The sequence below is a fragment of the Asterias amurensis genome, chromosome 6, assembly GCF_032118995.1.
Source record: "Asterias amurensis chromosome 6, ASM3211899v1".
Taxonomy (NCBI): Eukaryota; Metazoa; Echinodermata; class Asteroidea; order Forcipulatida; family Asteriidae; genus Asterias; species Asterias amurensis.
The window spans coordinates 5,275,162-5,289,160 of NC_092653.1; the positions used below are offsets into that span (position 1 = coordinate 5,275,162).

At 38.2% G+C, this 13,999-nt stretch overlaps 1 protein-coding gene across 1 annotated transcript in view; it reads right to left on the bottom strand.

Moving 5' to 3' along the window:
- Positions 1–13,999, bottom strand: part of LOC139939099 (long-chain fatty acid transport protein 2-like) — a 61,948-nt gene that overhangs the window by 40,719 nt on the left and 7,230 nt on the right. The window lies entirely within an intron of this gene.

A 13,999-nucleotide genomic window follows, 5' to 3' on the forward strand; every position in this document is an offset into this window, starting at 1 on the left:
TGAACCGTTAAGGGCACTGGACACCATTGGTAATTGTCAAAGACCAGTTTTCTCACTTTGGTGTATTATGCACAAAACAAGAAGAACAAAACCTGTGAAAATTTGGACTCAATTGGTCATTGAAGTTGCTTAGAGGACAGTGAAAGAGAAACAAACCTTGTTGCACAAATGTGTTTGCTTTCAGGATGCCTAATAAAAGGCATTTCACAGGGGGAGCCGTTTCTCATAATATTTTATACTATCAGCAGCTCTTGCCCGTTACCAATAATGTTTTTATGCTTAAAATTATTATAGTGTCCAGTGCCTTTAAAGGATTCGGGTACTTTTTCAAAATGTCCATAGATTTACATTAAACTTACAGGGTTTGGAGATAATGATAGTGGAAAGCTTCCCTTCAAATATTACTAACTAAGGTTGTGTAGTTTTTGAGAAATGAGTAAAACAAGTCACAAAATAGGTTTGGTCTCATGAGACCAAAATTATTTTAGCATGTAAAATCCCCTTAACCAGTTATGATATTATACCAAAGCCATAGCATAACTGGTTAATACTATTTTACATGCTAAAACTGAGACGAAAATATTACTTTTTCTCATTTCTCAAAAACGACAGCACCTCAGTAAGTAAAATTTCAAGGGAAGCTTTCTACTATCATAATCTTCAAACTGTGTAAGTTTAATGTATCTGTGGACATTGTGTTTTTGTTAGGAAAAAGTACATATACCCTTTAAGCGATATTTTCTATTCAAGAAGCTTAACAATGAACCATAAAATGAATGTTAAAATTCGTACCAGGTACAAACACAACTAAGAGCCGACCAAGTGACACTTCGTTTCCTTCCTCAAGTCAAGCATAGTTTGGTTTTGTGGGTTAACGCCAATGAGCTCACACATCAACTGATTGATGAGTTATAGCGACTAAAGACATCCGAATTATACAAAACAGCTGAGTTTTCATTCTTACGGAACTAACATTCTTTGTTCATTAAAGGCAGTGGACACTATTGGTGATTACTCAAAATAAATGTTAGCATAAAAACTTACTTGGTGACAACCAATGGATAGCTGTTGATAGTATAAAACATTGTGAGAAACGGCTCCCAATTATTGAGTTAAATTGTCACAGGTTTTTTATTTTGTGCATATGTTGAGATACACCAAGTGATGAGAAGACTTGAGCTTAAGTCGTCGAAGTTGCGAGATAATGATGATAGAAAAAACACCCTTGTCTCACGAAGTTATGTGCTTTCAGATGCTTGATTTCGAGTCCTCAAAATCTAATACTGGGGTCTCGAAATCAAATTCGTGGAAAATTACTTCTCAAAGCAAACAAATTTGTGCAACAAGGTTGGTTTTTCTTTCACTGTCCTCTAGCAACTTCAATGACCAATTGAGTCTAAATTTTCACAGGTTTGTTCTTTTCGTTTTGTGCATAATACACCAAGTGAGAAAACTGGTCTTTGACAATTAGTGTCCACTGCCTTTAATAACTGTCGAAGGTAAGCCTTATTTCAAGACAGGGAAGTTCCCTCCTCCAGTTCATATGGGATATAAATAATAACTTGGTGTAATATCCTTTATGCCCGGGGTTGCGAAATTCCCATTGTGTCGCAATGTAAACTTTCTGAGAAGAGGTTCAAGTTTGGGTGTTACGGAAACCAACTATTACAATCGAGAAACATGCGTGCAAAGAATCGTTGACATTGGCCCAGCTGTTGACGCTGATTGACGGGCCTTTCCCAAAGGGCCGGGCTCATTAGGGCTATTTATTGACAACTAAACTCAAACATTTCACTCCAAAACTTCAAGGAAAATCAAAAGACGGTGGAATTCGCTGGGACACTGCACTCTGCGTTTGGAATTAAATCATAACTCGATTGGATTGCAGATTTTTAGTGGGGGTGTTTTGGTGGATATTTTATGACCGCTGGACGTACACATGACAATTGGAATGCCGTTTAGTAGCGGTTAATTACCGGTAATCAAATGAAGTTATAAATTGGGGACCACTTTTTTCCCTGATGTTTTCAGGAAGGCCTCCGAGGCAAATAGTGATTACTGAATTATTTTATAACCAAAATTGCAACTTGTACTTTTTCACCAAGGGTCAATATTGAAAGCCACGAATCAAACTTGCAGATGTTAGGTCCGATCTTTGTCCGTTTTGACCCCCAATATTTGGGTTTAAAATCTTATTATTATTTTCTAACAATGATGAAACGGTCAACGATAGGTGGTATATATAAAACCTGAAAATAAGTTATTGGCGATATCCCAGTTGCATTAGCCATATACAAAACTTAGGCCGTGTCCGAAACGACAACTTCGGCTACAGCTACGTCTAGAGATCAGCGCGTCTGTCAGTGTTGAAGAATAAGCAGACGCGCGCGCCCTAGCCGTAGCTGTAGCCGAAGTCGCCGTTTCGGACACGGCCTTACTTCTTGGTAACAAGCAATGGAGAGAGCTGTCGATAGTATAAAACATTGTCAGAAAAGCGTTGATAACCGTTTGTTAAAAAATGCATATGGTTAGAAAGATGTTTAAAAGTAGAATACAATGAGCCACACACATTTGCCGCGAAATTGCGTGGATTTCCTTTTACTTTGCGAACTAACACGGTCGGGCATTTATGGGAGTCAAAAATTTGACTCCCATAAATGGCCGACCGTGTCTGTCGACGAGGTAAAAGGAAAACCACGCAATTTCGAGTGATACTTGTGTGGATCATTATATTCTACTGTTAAAATATCTTTCTAATCATATGCATTTTATAACAAACGGTTACAAACGCTTTTCAAAGACCAACTCGACCGATCCAAGGCAACGTGTTCCTTTAAGAAAGAAACAAATACAACAAATATTTCCGAAAATTTGGGCAATGCAACTTTACCCTACAGTGATTATTTGCAAAGCTAATTAATATTTCCTTAGAGGGCCTATCTCACTCAACACTAGTGCAGCCGCGAAAATTGTGTCCAGCCTTGGTCTAGCTTAACACGTGTTATCGCAAACAAAATTAAAAACAACGTTAAAATGGACTATCCCAAAAACATCACAGTATTGGATACAACTGGGAGGGGTCTAATTTGGCGAGACATGGGTTTAGGGCGACTAAGTGGTGTAGGATTAGGGGTAATGCAACTTTAACATACACCGATTACTTACAAGCTAATTAATTTTTCCCAATATGACCTAGCTCACTCACCACCAAGGCAGTGATACTTGTGTCCAGTATTTAGGTCTAGCTAACACGTGTTATCGCAAAAAAATATTAAAGGCAGTGGACACTATTGGGAATTGTCAAAGACTAGCCTTCACAGTTGGTGTATCTCAACATATGCATAAAATAACAAACCTGTGAAAATTTGAGCTCAATCGGTCATCGAACTTGCGAGAAAATAATGAAAGAAAAAAACACCCTCGTCACACAAAGTTGTGTGCGTGTAGATGGTTGATTTCGAGACCTCAAGTTCGTGGAAAATTACTTCTTGCTCGAAAACTACGTCACTTCAGAGGGAGCCGTTTCTCACAACGTTTTATACCATCAACAGCTCCCCATTACTCGTCACCAAGAAAGGTTTTATGCTAATAATTATTTTGAGTAATTACCAATAGTGTCCACTGCCTTCAAAAACAACCGTTACATTGGATTACCCAAGTCTATCTAAAAATAAATAAAAAACATCACAATATTAGATACAAACTTTTCATCATAAATGGGAGGGGGTCTAATTTGGCGAGACATGGGTTTAGAGTGACTAAGTGGTGTTGGGTTAAGGGGGTAGGCCTATGGCGTCTGTCAATGTGGGGTGGGGTGCAGTGTGTCACCTCTTAGACCCTAGTGCTGTCTCCTGTGCTTAAAGCTTTCAATACGGGCTCTTATTGCCGTCTGGTCGGCATGAAAAAAACATATTTTTGGTAATTATAGACGATGGTGTTTACGCCCTTGCCAGGAAATTGCAAAATTAGAAAATTGCAAAGACTACGTTCGTTCAATTTATCTCAAAGTTTCTTGATGTTTATCTTATTTTTATCCAACTCAATTTAGTTGTAAAACCCATAACTCATTTGTAATCATAGTCCAACTGATTTTGTAATTACGTAAACCTTTTTATCCGATGTCTTACGGGACTATGGTAAATAAGTCTGAAAGGCAGTGGACACTGTTGGTAATTAATTGTTAGCAAAAAAACTTATTTGGAAACAAGCAATGGAGAGCTGTTGATAGTATAAAACATTGTGAGAAACGGTTCCCTCTGAAGTAACGTAGTTTTTGAGAAAGAGGTAACTTTCCACGAATTTGATTTCGAGACCTAAGATTTAGAATTTGCGGTCTCGAAATCAAGAATCTGAAAGCACACAACGTCGTGTGACAAGGTTGTTTTTTTCTTTCATTCTTATCTCGCAACTTCGACGACCGATTGAGCTCAAATTTTCATAGGTTTGTTATTTTATGCATAAGTTGAGATACACAAAGTGAGAAGACTGGTCTTTGACAATTACCAACAGTGTCTAGTGTCTTTAACATGACCCTAAGCGCTACAAATTATATGGATATTTTAATCAAGTTATTTTGTTTTCCCAAAGTCAAATCCGTTTGATCCGCTTTCCTCTACCGCAGCGTCCAGAGACTCCTGGGCTATCTTGACGGCTTTGACGGTCCGTCTTGACCGACTGAAGATAGACAGGCGTAGGTTAATTGATGGTGCACATTGGAAACAGAGTAATTTATAACTTGTCAAAAATCTTTTCCGAATTGCGGTTGAGACAAAGTTGTAACTTCATTGCAAAGATTCACTTACTTTAGTTCAACTGTCATGTACTCTTTACAAAACGAAAAAATGGAAAATGTGTTGAAAATGAGCAGGATACCAGTCACAAACTGTATATTTGACATGTCAGTTTGGCTGATGATAACCTTATTCTGGTAAGCATAATTTTCTTGTGCTTAGCTAATTTGTGTGCTTAAGCAGCTCTATGAAATTGGGTCCTGGGCTCTGTATTGCAAACAAATTTCATAACTTTTGAAGGACTCACAACAGACCAAACGCTAAAAGTCTCCATTTTTACAAGGATTCATTTTCCCCTTCTCTTTACACAGCAAGGGACGTATGCCTTCGGGGTAACCATTGCACGTCAGTCAGCACTTCCTTCAAGCTAACCGGCAGTAGTAATAAGATAAAGTTGGCAGAAACAAACTTTTGATGTGTAAGACTGATTGTGAAAATACCACACTTGGTCCCAAGCGGGCATTATTCAATGGACGATAAGAAAAGGTGCATGCACATGTATGGTACTTCAATTCAGCCCACTTATACAGCCCTATACGAGGGCTGACCCGGGGGCTGTTTCCCCCCAATGTTTGATCGGTTAATAAGAAAGTGTTTACTCGCTTCATCATCAGACTGCACTTTCATGAATACATGACTTTAGGCCTTCACTCTGACATTGTAATGTCACAATGATAAAATGCTGAAGTTCCGATAACAACTTAAAACTACAAGTCCGTACCAATTAACTGTATACCCGATCGAAACGTCGAGTTTAGAACCACAGCTCATTTCAGTACATGGTGTTACCGCAAACCTCTCTATATCGTATTTCCACCGTGCAAAGTTTCTAATCCTACTTGTATACCTGTACCAAAAGATACTATTAAAAAACTTTCACACGAGAGCACTTTATCAAAGATCCCTTGCTAAGTTGTAGCAAGATTGTAAAACTAAAAGTCCAAACAAATGTACTGTTTACCTGTAAAAAAAGATACTATAAAGCCCCTTTCACACGAGAGCACTTTATCAAGGGGTCCTTTGCTAAAGTGTAGAAAGGTTGTCAAACTTTACAAAATGTTCCTCGTGTGAAAAGGACAACCATTTTTGCCCAAGGTAGACACTTTCGTTCCAGTATCCGCAGGCCAAGTCTTTTGAAACAATTTATTTATTATTATTTATTTATTTAAAAATCTTTATACAGGATACAAAAAACAGCACAAGAGTTGTTTTACATTATGGTCCCGTTTAAAAAAAAAAAAAAAAATATATATATATATAATATTTTACAACTTTCTTTGTATTTCTGTAATTGTTTACCAACATCGAGAACATTTCACCACATATGTTTTTTTTTACGTCGCGTAAAAAAAAAGGCTTCCTAAACCTCCACCTACCATTGAGAGTTTACTCGACAGTCGATAACATCAGATTTTTTTTTTTTTAAGTGAAGCTTTAAGTTAGTGCAACTCAACGGTTTGGTTCAGCGTTTCAAAGCTGACACATGGATGTCCTCTGAATGACCCTCAGTCAAACATAAAGGCGTACTCAAGATTATACTGTTCTCAGGTTTAACCAATCCTTCTCGGAAAGGGGCACCGTGTTTATGATCAAGGGTGTAAGATAGCCCCCTCTCCCATTCTACGTCTTGATGCATGCCTCATTGTTACACTGCCCTTGTGTATAGGCTGCGGGTTTTTGTTTACTAAACAATGATCAAACTGTTAAGGTGTTTACAAACAACAAAGTTGCGTATGCTTTAGATTTGTGTGGGCCGAGTTGACAGGAGACACACACCCTGTGGATTGAGCCATCGTATCAACACGCAGCATGCCTCCAAATCCTTGACCGGTTTGCAAATCCCCCGGATTGGAGAAAAAAAAGGCAACAACAAAATAAGCCGAAAAGCTCTGAAAATGTAAAATAATCACTGGAAAATTGCTCACCGTATGGTCTTGGTAGCGCTATGGGAAAACTTCCATCAGGCAGACAACACATTCCCGCTAGAGTCGTTTGGAATCTTGGGTAGGATGAGTGAAATAATTAACCCGCCAAAAAAATATCGAGGTTTTTATAACTGCCCGCCCATCGCAGGGGGTCTATTAGACTTGAGATCACGTGATCAAACCGTTTACTTTTGGGTGTGGGTCTATGAGTATGGCACGCCCACACTTGTTATACACCACGGCATAGAGACGTCATCATGCCGATAACCTCGTTCGGTCTATCACACGTTTTGTAATCACGTTGATAATGAGTATAACAGACTGGCATGATGATTTTGATAATTGCTTTAAAGACAGCGGACACTATTTGTAATTACAAAAATAATTATTAGCTTAAAAACTTACTTGGTAACGAGCAATGGAGAGCCGTTGACAGTGTAAAATATTGTGAGAAACAGCTCCCTCTGAAGTAACGTAGTTTTTAAGAAAGAGGTAATTTCTCACTCAAATACAAAAATACTCCAGCTGAAGCCTTTTATTTTGCATCAGAAAGCACACAAAGTATTGCAGCAAGGGTGTTTTTTCATGCATTATTCTCTTACAACTTCATGACCAATTGAGTCCAAACTTTCAAAGGTTTGTCATTTTATGCAAATGTTGGGAGACACCAAGTGAGACTACTGGTCTTTGACATCTACCAATAGTGTCCAGGGGTGGATTTCACAAAGGTAGTCCTAACTAAGGACTAGTCCTAGGCAATGCTAAGAGATAGGACTGGTCCTAAGTTAGGACCAGTAACACATCCTTACTTAGGACCAGTCCTATCTCTTAGCATTGCCTAGGACTAGTCCTAAGTTAGGACTACCTTTGTGAAATCCACCCCTGTGCCTTTAACAACCATTAAAATGATGAGTAACAGTGAGATATCCGGAGGATAAAGTTATCATAAAATGACAGATTACGTAAATGGGATATCAGTGTAGACTTAAAACGATTCTTTTTAAGGAAGGTTCACCCATAAACCAGGCTAAAGACCTTTTGATTGCAACGTCACAGTCCGAGCTTTAGCCTACCGAGTTTTGAAAACAATGGAAATCCGTAAATGCAAATCAGAGACAGATAGATAATGTTAACAATGCTACACATATATTCAAAAATAGTGCTGAATGTGATGGGAACAAAGCAAACAATCATGCTAAGCAAAACAATTATAGAGACACCAGTCACAACAATGCAAACCTCATGTAACTTTGGCTGGTAACCTGTTTTTGCCAAGCAAGGCAAGCCTTTTCTGGTGTACTTTATTGGGGCAAACTAAACATAAAAGCCACTGGACACATTTGGTAATTGTCAAGTACCAGTATTCTCATTTGGTGTATAAAATAACAAGTCTGTGAAAACAATGTCTCAATTGGTCATCAAAGTTGCAAGAGTGCAAGAAAAAAAACAAATTTGTGTGCTTTCAGGTGCATAATAAAAGGCTTCAGGCCTGAAATCTTTTATTATTTGTGTGAGAAATTACTTCTCAAAAACTATACGTTACTTCAGAGTGAGCCGTTTCTTACAATGTTTATACTATCAACAGCTCTCCATTGCTCGTTACCAAGTTAGTTTTATACTAACAGTTATTTTGAGTAATTACCAATAGTGTCAAGTGCCTTTGAATGCACTGGACACTATTGGTAATTGTCAAAGATCAGTCTTCTCACTTGGTGTATCTCAACATATGCATAAAATAACAAACCTATGAACATTTTGGTCTCAATCGGTCTTCGAAGTTGCGAGAGTGTCGAACAAGTTGTGTGCTTTCAGATGCCTTTATTTGAGACCTCCTCTGAGGTCTCTATATTAAATTTAAATATTTTAGTGGCAAATAACTTCTTTCTCAAAAACTACGTTACTTCAGATGGAGTTGTTTGTCACAATATGTTATACTATTAACAGCTCTCCATTTCCCTACCAAGTAAGTTTATTACCAATATTGTCCTGTGCCTTTAAGCATGAAACAAACGTAGAATTGCACATGTCATTTCCCTTAATTGCAATCCATATAGGCCTACCACAGAATGTAACCCTTTAAAAATCTTCGACGGTAGGCAAACTCAATTTGTCGACACGGGCATCAAATGAAGGGAGAATTATCCATGACATTTCCTAATGATGATAAGGTATATTTTGTGGATTTCACCGAATCAAAGTGGAGTGAAATCTCTTGATTTTAATACCGGCCTTGTACCGATTACCCAGCGGTACCGCATCAAGGACACCAGGGGGAACAAATCTATCCCCAAAGACTTCCTCTCAAGAAACCGCACTTTCCTTTCACTGTGTGGTACGAGTGTGACACCCGTTCCTTTTTCAATGTCCATTCTATTTGAAACTCTGTTGTTTTTTTATAAGCCTACCGTCGTTTTCTTTTATGAAATTATTGTTAAAGACACTGGACACTATTGGTAATTATCAAAGACCAGTGTTTCTCAACAAATGCATAAAATAACAAACCTGTGAAAATTTGAGCTCAATTGGTCGTCGAAGTTGCGAGATAATAATGAAAGAAAAACACCCTTGTCGCGCGAAGTTGTGTGCTTTCAGATGCTTGATTTCGAGACCTCAAAATCTAGTTCTGAGGTGTCGAAAGCAAATTCGTAGAAAATTACTTCTTTCTCGAAAAAAAAACGTTACTTCAGAGGGAGCCGTTTCTAACAATGTTTTATACTATCAACCTCTCCCCATTACTCGTTACCAAGTAAGGTTTGATGCTAACAGTTATTTTGAGGAATTACCAAATCCATCACTGCCTTTAAAAAAGGCCCTTGATACCTTTTGTAGATCAAGTTTTTGGTCATGATATGAATCCCTACTCACTGCGAAAGAAGATAGTATGTAATATATTTCACCTGTAGGAGTTTCAGCTCATAGTTTTCAAGGTTGGGAGAGAAAACAAATAAAAATCACAGAGCAAAGTGTTCAAGAGAGTTGCGTAAATCCTTTATTACGCGCCAAAAATAAGTTTCGGTTCACTGAGAAGAAAATTGTTTGTGTGACACTGTTTACTCATTACTTAAAAACTGCAGCACTTCAGCAAGTAAAATTTTAAGGGAATCTTTCCACCATCACTATCTTTAAACCATGTTAGTCTAATGTAAATCTGTGGACATTTGTGTTTTGTTTCATACAAAAAGTACCCAAACCCTTTAAACAGAAACAAAAACTGAAACCTCACCGTTGCGACATCATCTCGCCTGTTCGAAAATTCACAAGGTCATGTCAACCCGCTTTTAAAGATTGATGTGTGATGATACAAACGTGTTTTTGTAATAAGGATGTTTACAACCCAACAGATCAAACCAAAACCATTTTATAAAATGATAGTAAAAAAAAAAAAAAAAAAAAAGCTGAAACCGCACTGTTGCGAAATCATCTCAACATCCCCCACTAGGTCTATACCCGATTTTAAAACTCACATTATTTATTGATTATTTTGTTTGACGTCTGATGATATACAAATAATGTGTTTTTGTAATAAGGATGTACTGACAAATAAATGTGTAATCAAAGATAACCTAACCCAATTCTTACTGATTGTCACAACATCCGAGGTCAGGGCAGGTGTCGTGACTTGGTCTTGATCAATTACGCAACCTGACATCCTGAAATCGACTGAGATCGACTAAAGACATTTTAGTACACTTTGGTAATTGTCAAACACCAGTCTTCTCTCTTGGTGTATCTCAACAGATGCATTAAACAACAAACCTGTGAAAATTTAAAGGAACACGTTGCCTTGGATCGGACGAGTTGGTCTTTAAAAAGCGTTTGAAACCATTTGTTATGAAATACATATGGTTTAAAAGATGTTTTAAAAGTAGAATATAATGATCCACACAAGTATCACTCAAAATTGCATGGTTTTCATTTTACTTTGCGAACTAACAAGGTCGGCCATTTATGGGAGTCAAAAAATTTTGACTTCCATAAATGGCCGACCGTGTTAGTCGACGAGGTAAAAAGAAAAACACGCAATTTCGAGGCATATTTGTGTAGATCATCTTTCTAACCACATCGATTTTATAACAAACGGATACAGAACGCACTTCAAAGGGAGCCGTTTCTCACAATCAACAGCTCCCCATTGATCGTTAACATGTAAGGTTTTATGCCAACAATCATTTTGAGTGATTACTGATAGTGTCCAGTGCCTTTAAAGGCAAAGGTGTATGCATACACTTTTGGTTTTTGAAACCGTTTAAAGAACCGTTCGATATAATGGTTGCGTTTTTAAGATATCGCCGAAAGTCATGAGCGGTTATTTCCACACAGGAAAAATAGTCCGTTTTTGTTGGAAAAACACAATCTCAGAAGCGTTTCTGCAGTAACGCTTCTCCGATCCAATAGTGTCCAGTGCCTTTAAGCACACAATTTAAGCACACTAAAAGTATGCTTACCAGAACAAGGGTTACCAACTAAAATACCATTTCACACGTACGAAATGTAACTGGTATCTAGCTCAATTGTGCTTAGCAGAAAAATGTTAAGCAGTATTTTCTGCTTAAGCAGCTCATGTTTGTTTCTGGGGGTCATTGCGACATCAATGTGGATTTTCTCTGTGGGTCTATCTTGTATTAAAAGCGAACAATCTAGCAACGGTAATCAACACGTAATGTTGTCAGCTGCGGATCATTTTCAGGTCATATATGGGCCAACGAACTTTTTAGGTATGAAGTCATTACACAATTCTCACTTTTTATTTACTTTCGTGTATAGGGATGGAAGCTAAATCCACACATTATGAAATGTTGACTCTCTTTGTAATATGTTATTTTAAATAATAGTTTGTGAACATAGAGTAACTGATCACCTCGGTGAACAGGAACAACGTTTCCCGCCAATAACTACGTAATGTACTTTTGGTGGAACTCGTTTATCTGGTATTTATAGGCTCGATCCGTCCGTTTGAAGTCCCGTACACCAACAACACATGTTTTGATGTACTAGTAGATAACGAGTATATCATTTGTTTTAACCTTTCAACGATGTGAATTAAAAACTGTAATTAAGCACTGCAATACTCAGTACTTTCCCGAGTTCTGTAAAAATGAAAAGAAAAGAAAAAAAGATCAACAGGCAAATCACTTGGAGGGTTTAGAACCCACGACCTTTGCATTGCTTAAGCATTGTCGTTTACCCACCGTTCTCCAGGCTAGCCCAACAGAGGCAGTTCAAACCATTAATATATAGCAGCGGGTAACTCATATTTTCGAAATAACTGACGGAGCCAAGCCGAAAGAGTGAACTTAAACCAAACTGAGACCATCAGGTATAATATCTTGCTCCTGTATCCTGCGAACCAGTTTTCATTTCCGGGAACACGACTAAAATTGTAGGGTGAAAAGTGTAAGATATCTAATAAGATCACAAATCATGCCAGTACTTCGCTTTAATTCCATTCACTACTGTAAACCAGTAGATTAAAACACTATAGGAGCCCCAAATAATATAGGTCGATTGGGTGGGGGTGTTTAGGGACTAAAAACCCAAGTCTTGGCTAGGATTATCTATAGCTATATGCATAATGATACATAGGCCTTTAACTCCCGCTGTGATAGCAATCAGTGCTCTGTTCGTGTCGAGTAGGTATTACTGATGTCAGATCCCACTTGTTATACCTTGTCAACCCAAAGACCCTCTCGACACACTGACCTAGAGTGGGGTGCATGCAACAACGGGAGGAGATCAGGGGCCTGTTGAAGTTTGAAAAATCTACAAGTCATAAAACGATGACAGGTCTGCAAGGAGTTTTGAGATCTCAATTCGGTCCCAACGTGCTGGGCGATACACTTGTTGTAGAACACGGGACAGTAAACCCGAGTTCTATGCCAACTTCCTAATTACTTGGACTTTCTCTCTCGGGGAAAGAGAAAATCAGGATCACGGTGCATGGAGAGTAACTGGCTACGAGCCAGGTTTTTTTTCCGTGTTTTTTTTTTTTCGTGTTGGGCCACCCTCTTGATACCAGGGCCCAATTTATTAGAGCTGCTAAAGCAGGAAAAAAATATAAATTTATTAAAAATTTCCTAAAAATATTAAACCAGCCAAACTACCATGTCACATGTACAATTTGTGACTGGTATCCTACTCTTTTCTGTTTAGCAGAAAATTGTAAGCAATATTTTCTGCTTGAGCAGCTCTAGGAAATTGGGCCCAGCCCGATACGTAACCGCACCGTACTTGTAAATCTGGCAGGGTATGGTCGAGAGTTATGGAAAGAATTCTTAAGATTATGATCCTTCTCAATCAAGAAACTAAATCAACCGCTGTTTGCTACTCCAGATGGAGGTTACCCCCCTTCATCTGGTCTAATCTACAGGGGGATCAACTGGTGCACCACTAAATGGGTTACGTTTGCAAAACTTTGCGTTTTATGTACCGTGTATGGTCGCGGGTGGTCGGTGTAAGGTCTACCTGAAATGAGCTTCCATACTTCGGCAAAATATCACGACTGAAACAAGGGCCTGATTTCATAAAGCCTGTGCTGCCCAATGAGCGGCCATTAGCAGAATTTCTATTCCGTAAACGCTGCTTTTACGTAATGCAAAAGCCACGTATATAAAACCAAGTGTATATCACTGATACATCACCTTGCAATGTCTCAAACATCACACGTAAGCGTCTTTATGACAATTTAACCCCGGTTCATACTTCTTGCGAATGTTGACGTCACAAATCCGCAACAAATAATTCACATCAGTTGACTTGTGCTCAACACCTATACGGAACATCCGCTGCGAGTGCAGAGCCCTGTGACGTCAATTTTTTCTTCAAAATATGAGGAGTGATGGAGATTTCATAATCTTACCAACGGAAAGATTTTGAGATAATATGTAACCCCATCACATACAGTCCTACGAGGTAACAACACCGGAAGTTTTCCTTGAAAAGGTTATACCTTTGCCATTCTAAAATGGCAGCACTGTGAAAGGTCTGGTGTCTCATACAAGCTTGCTCGTTAAAAAAAAAAAAAAAAAAAAAAAATTATTTCCAGGAAGAAAGACAGAGAATGATTGTGATGATAACACATGAGTGAAACACTGTAATAAAGATAAATTAAAAACAATAACAGGTTTCAGCTGTATTTTGCACATGATGTTGTCTTTCAACTTGGAAAGACATTCACTTTGAAGTTAAACTATCACTTCAGTTTGTAACGTAACGAAACTACAGTTGAGTGTAGATTCGTAAAAATAATCTACACTTTTATCAGTAGAGTGACGTCACAGAAAAAGT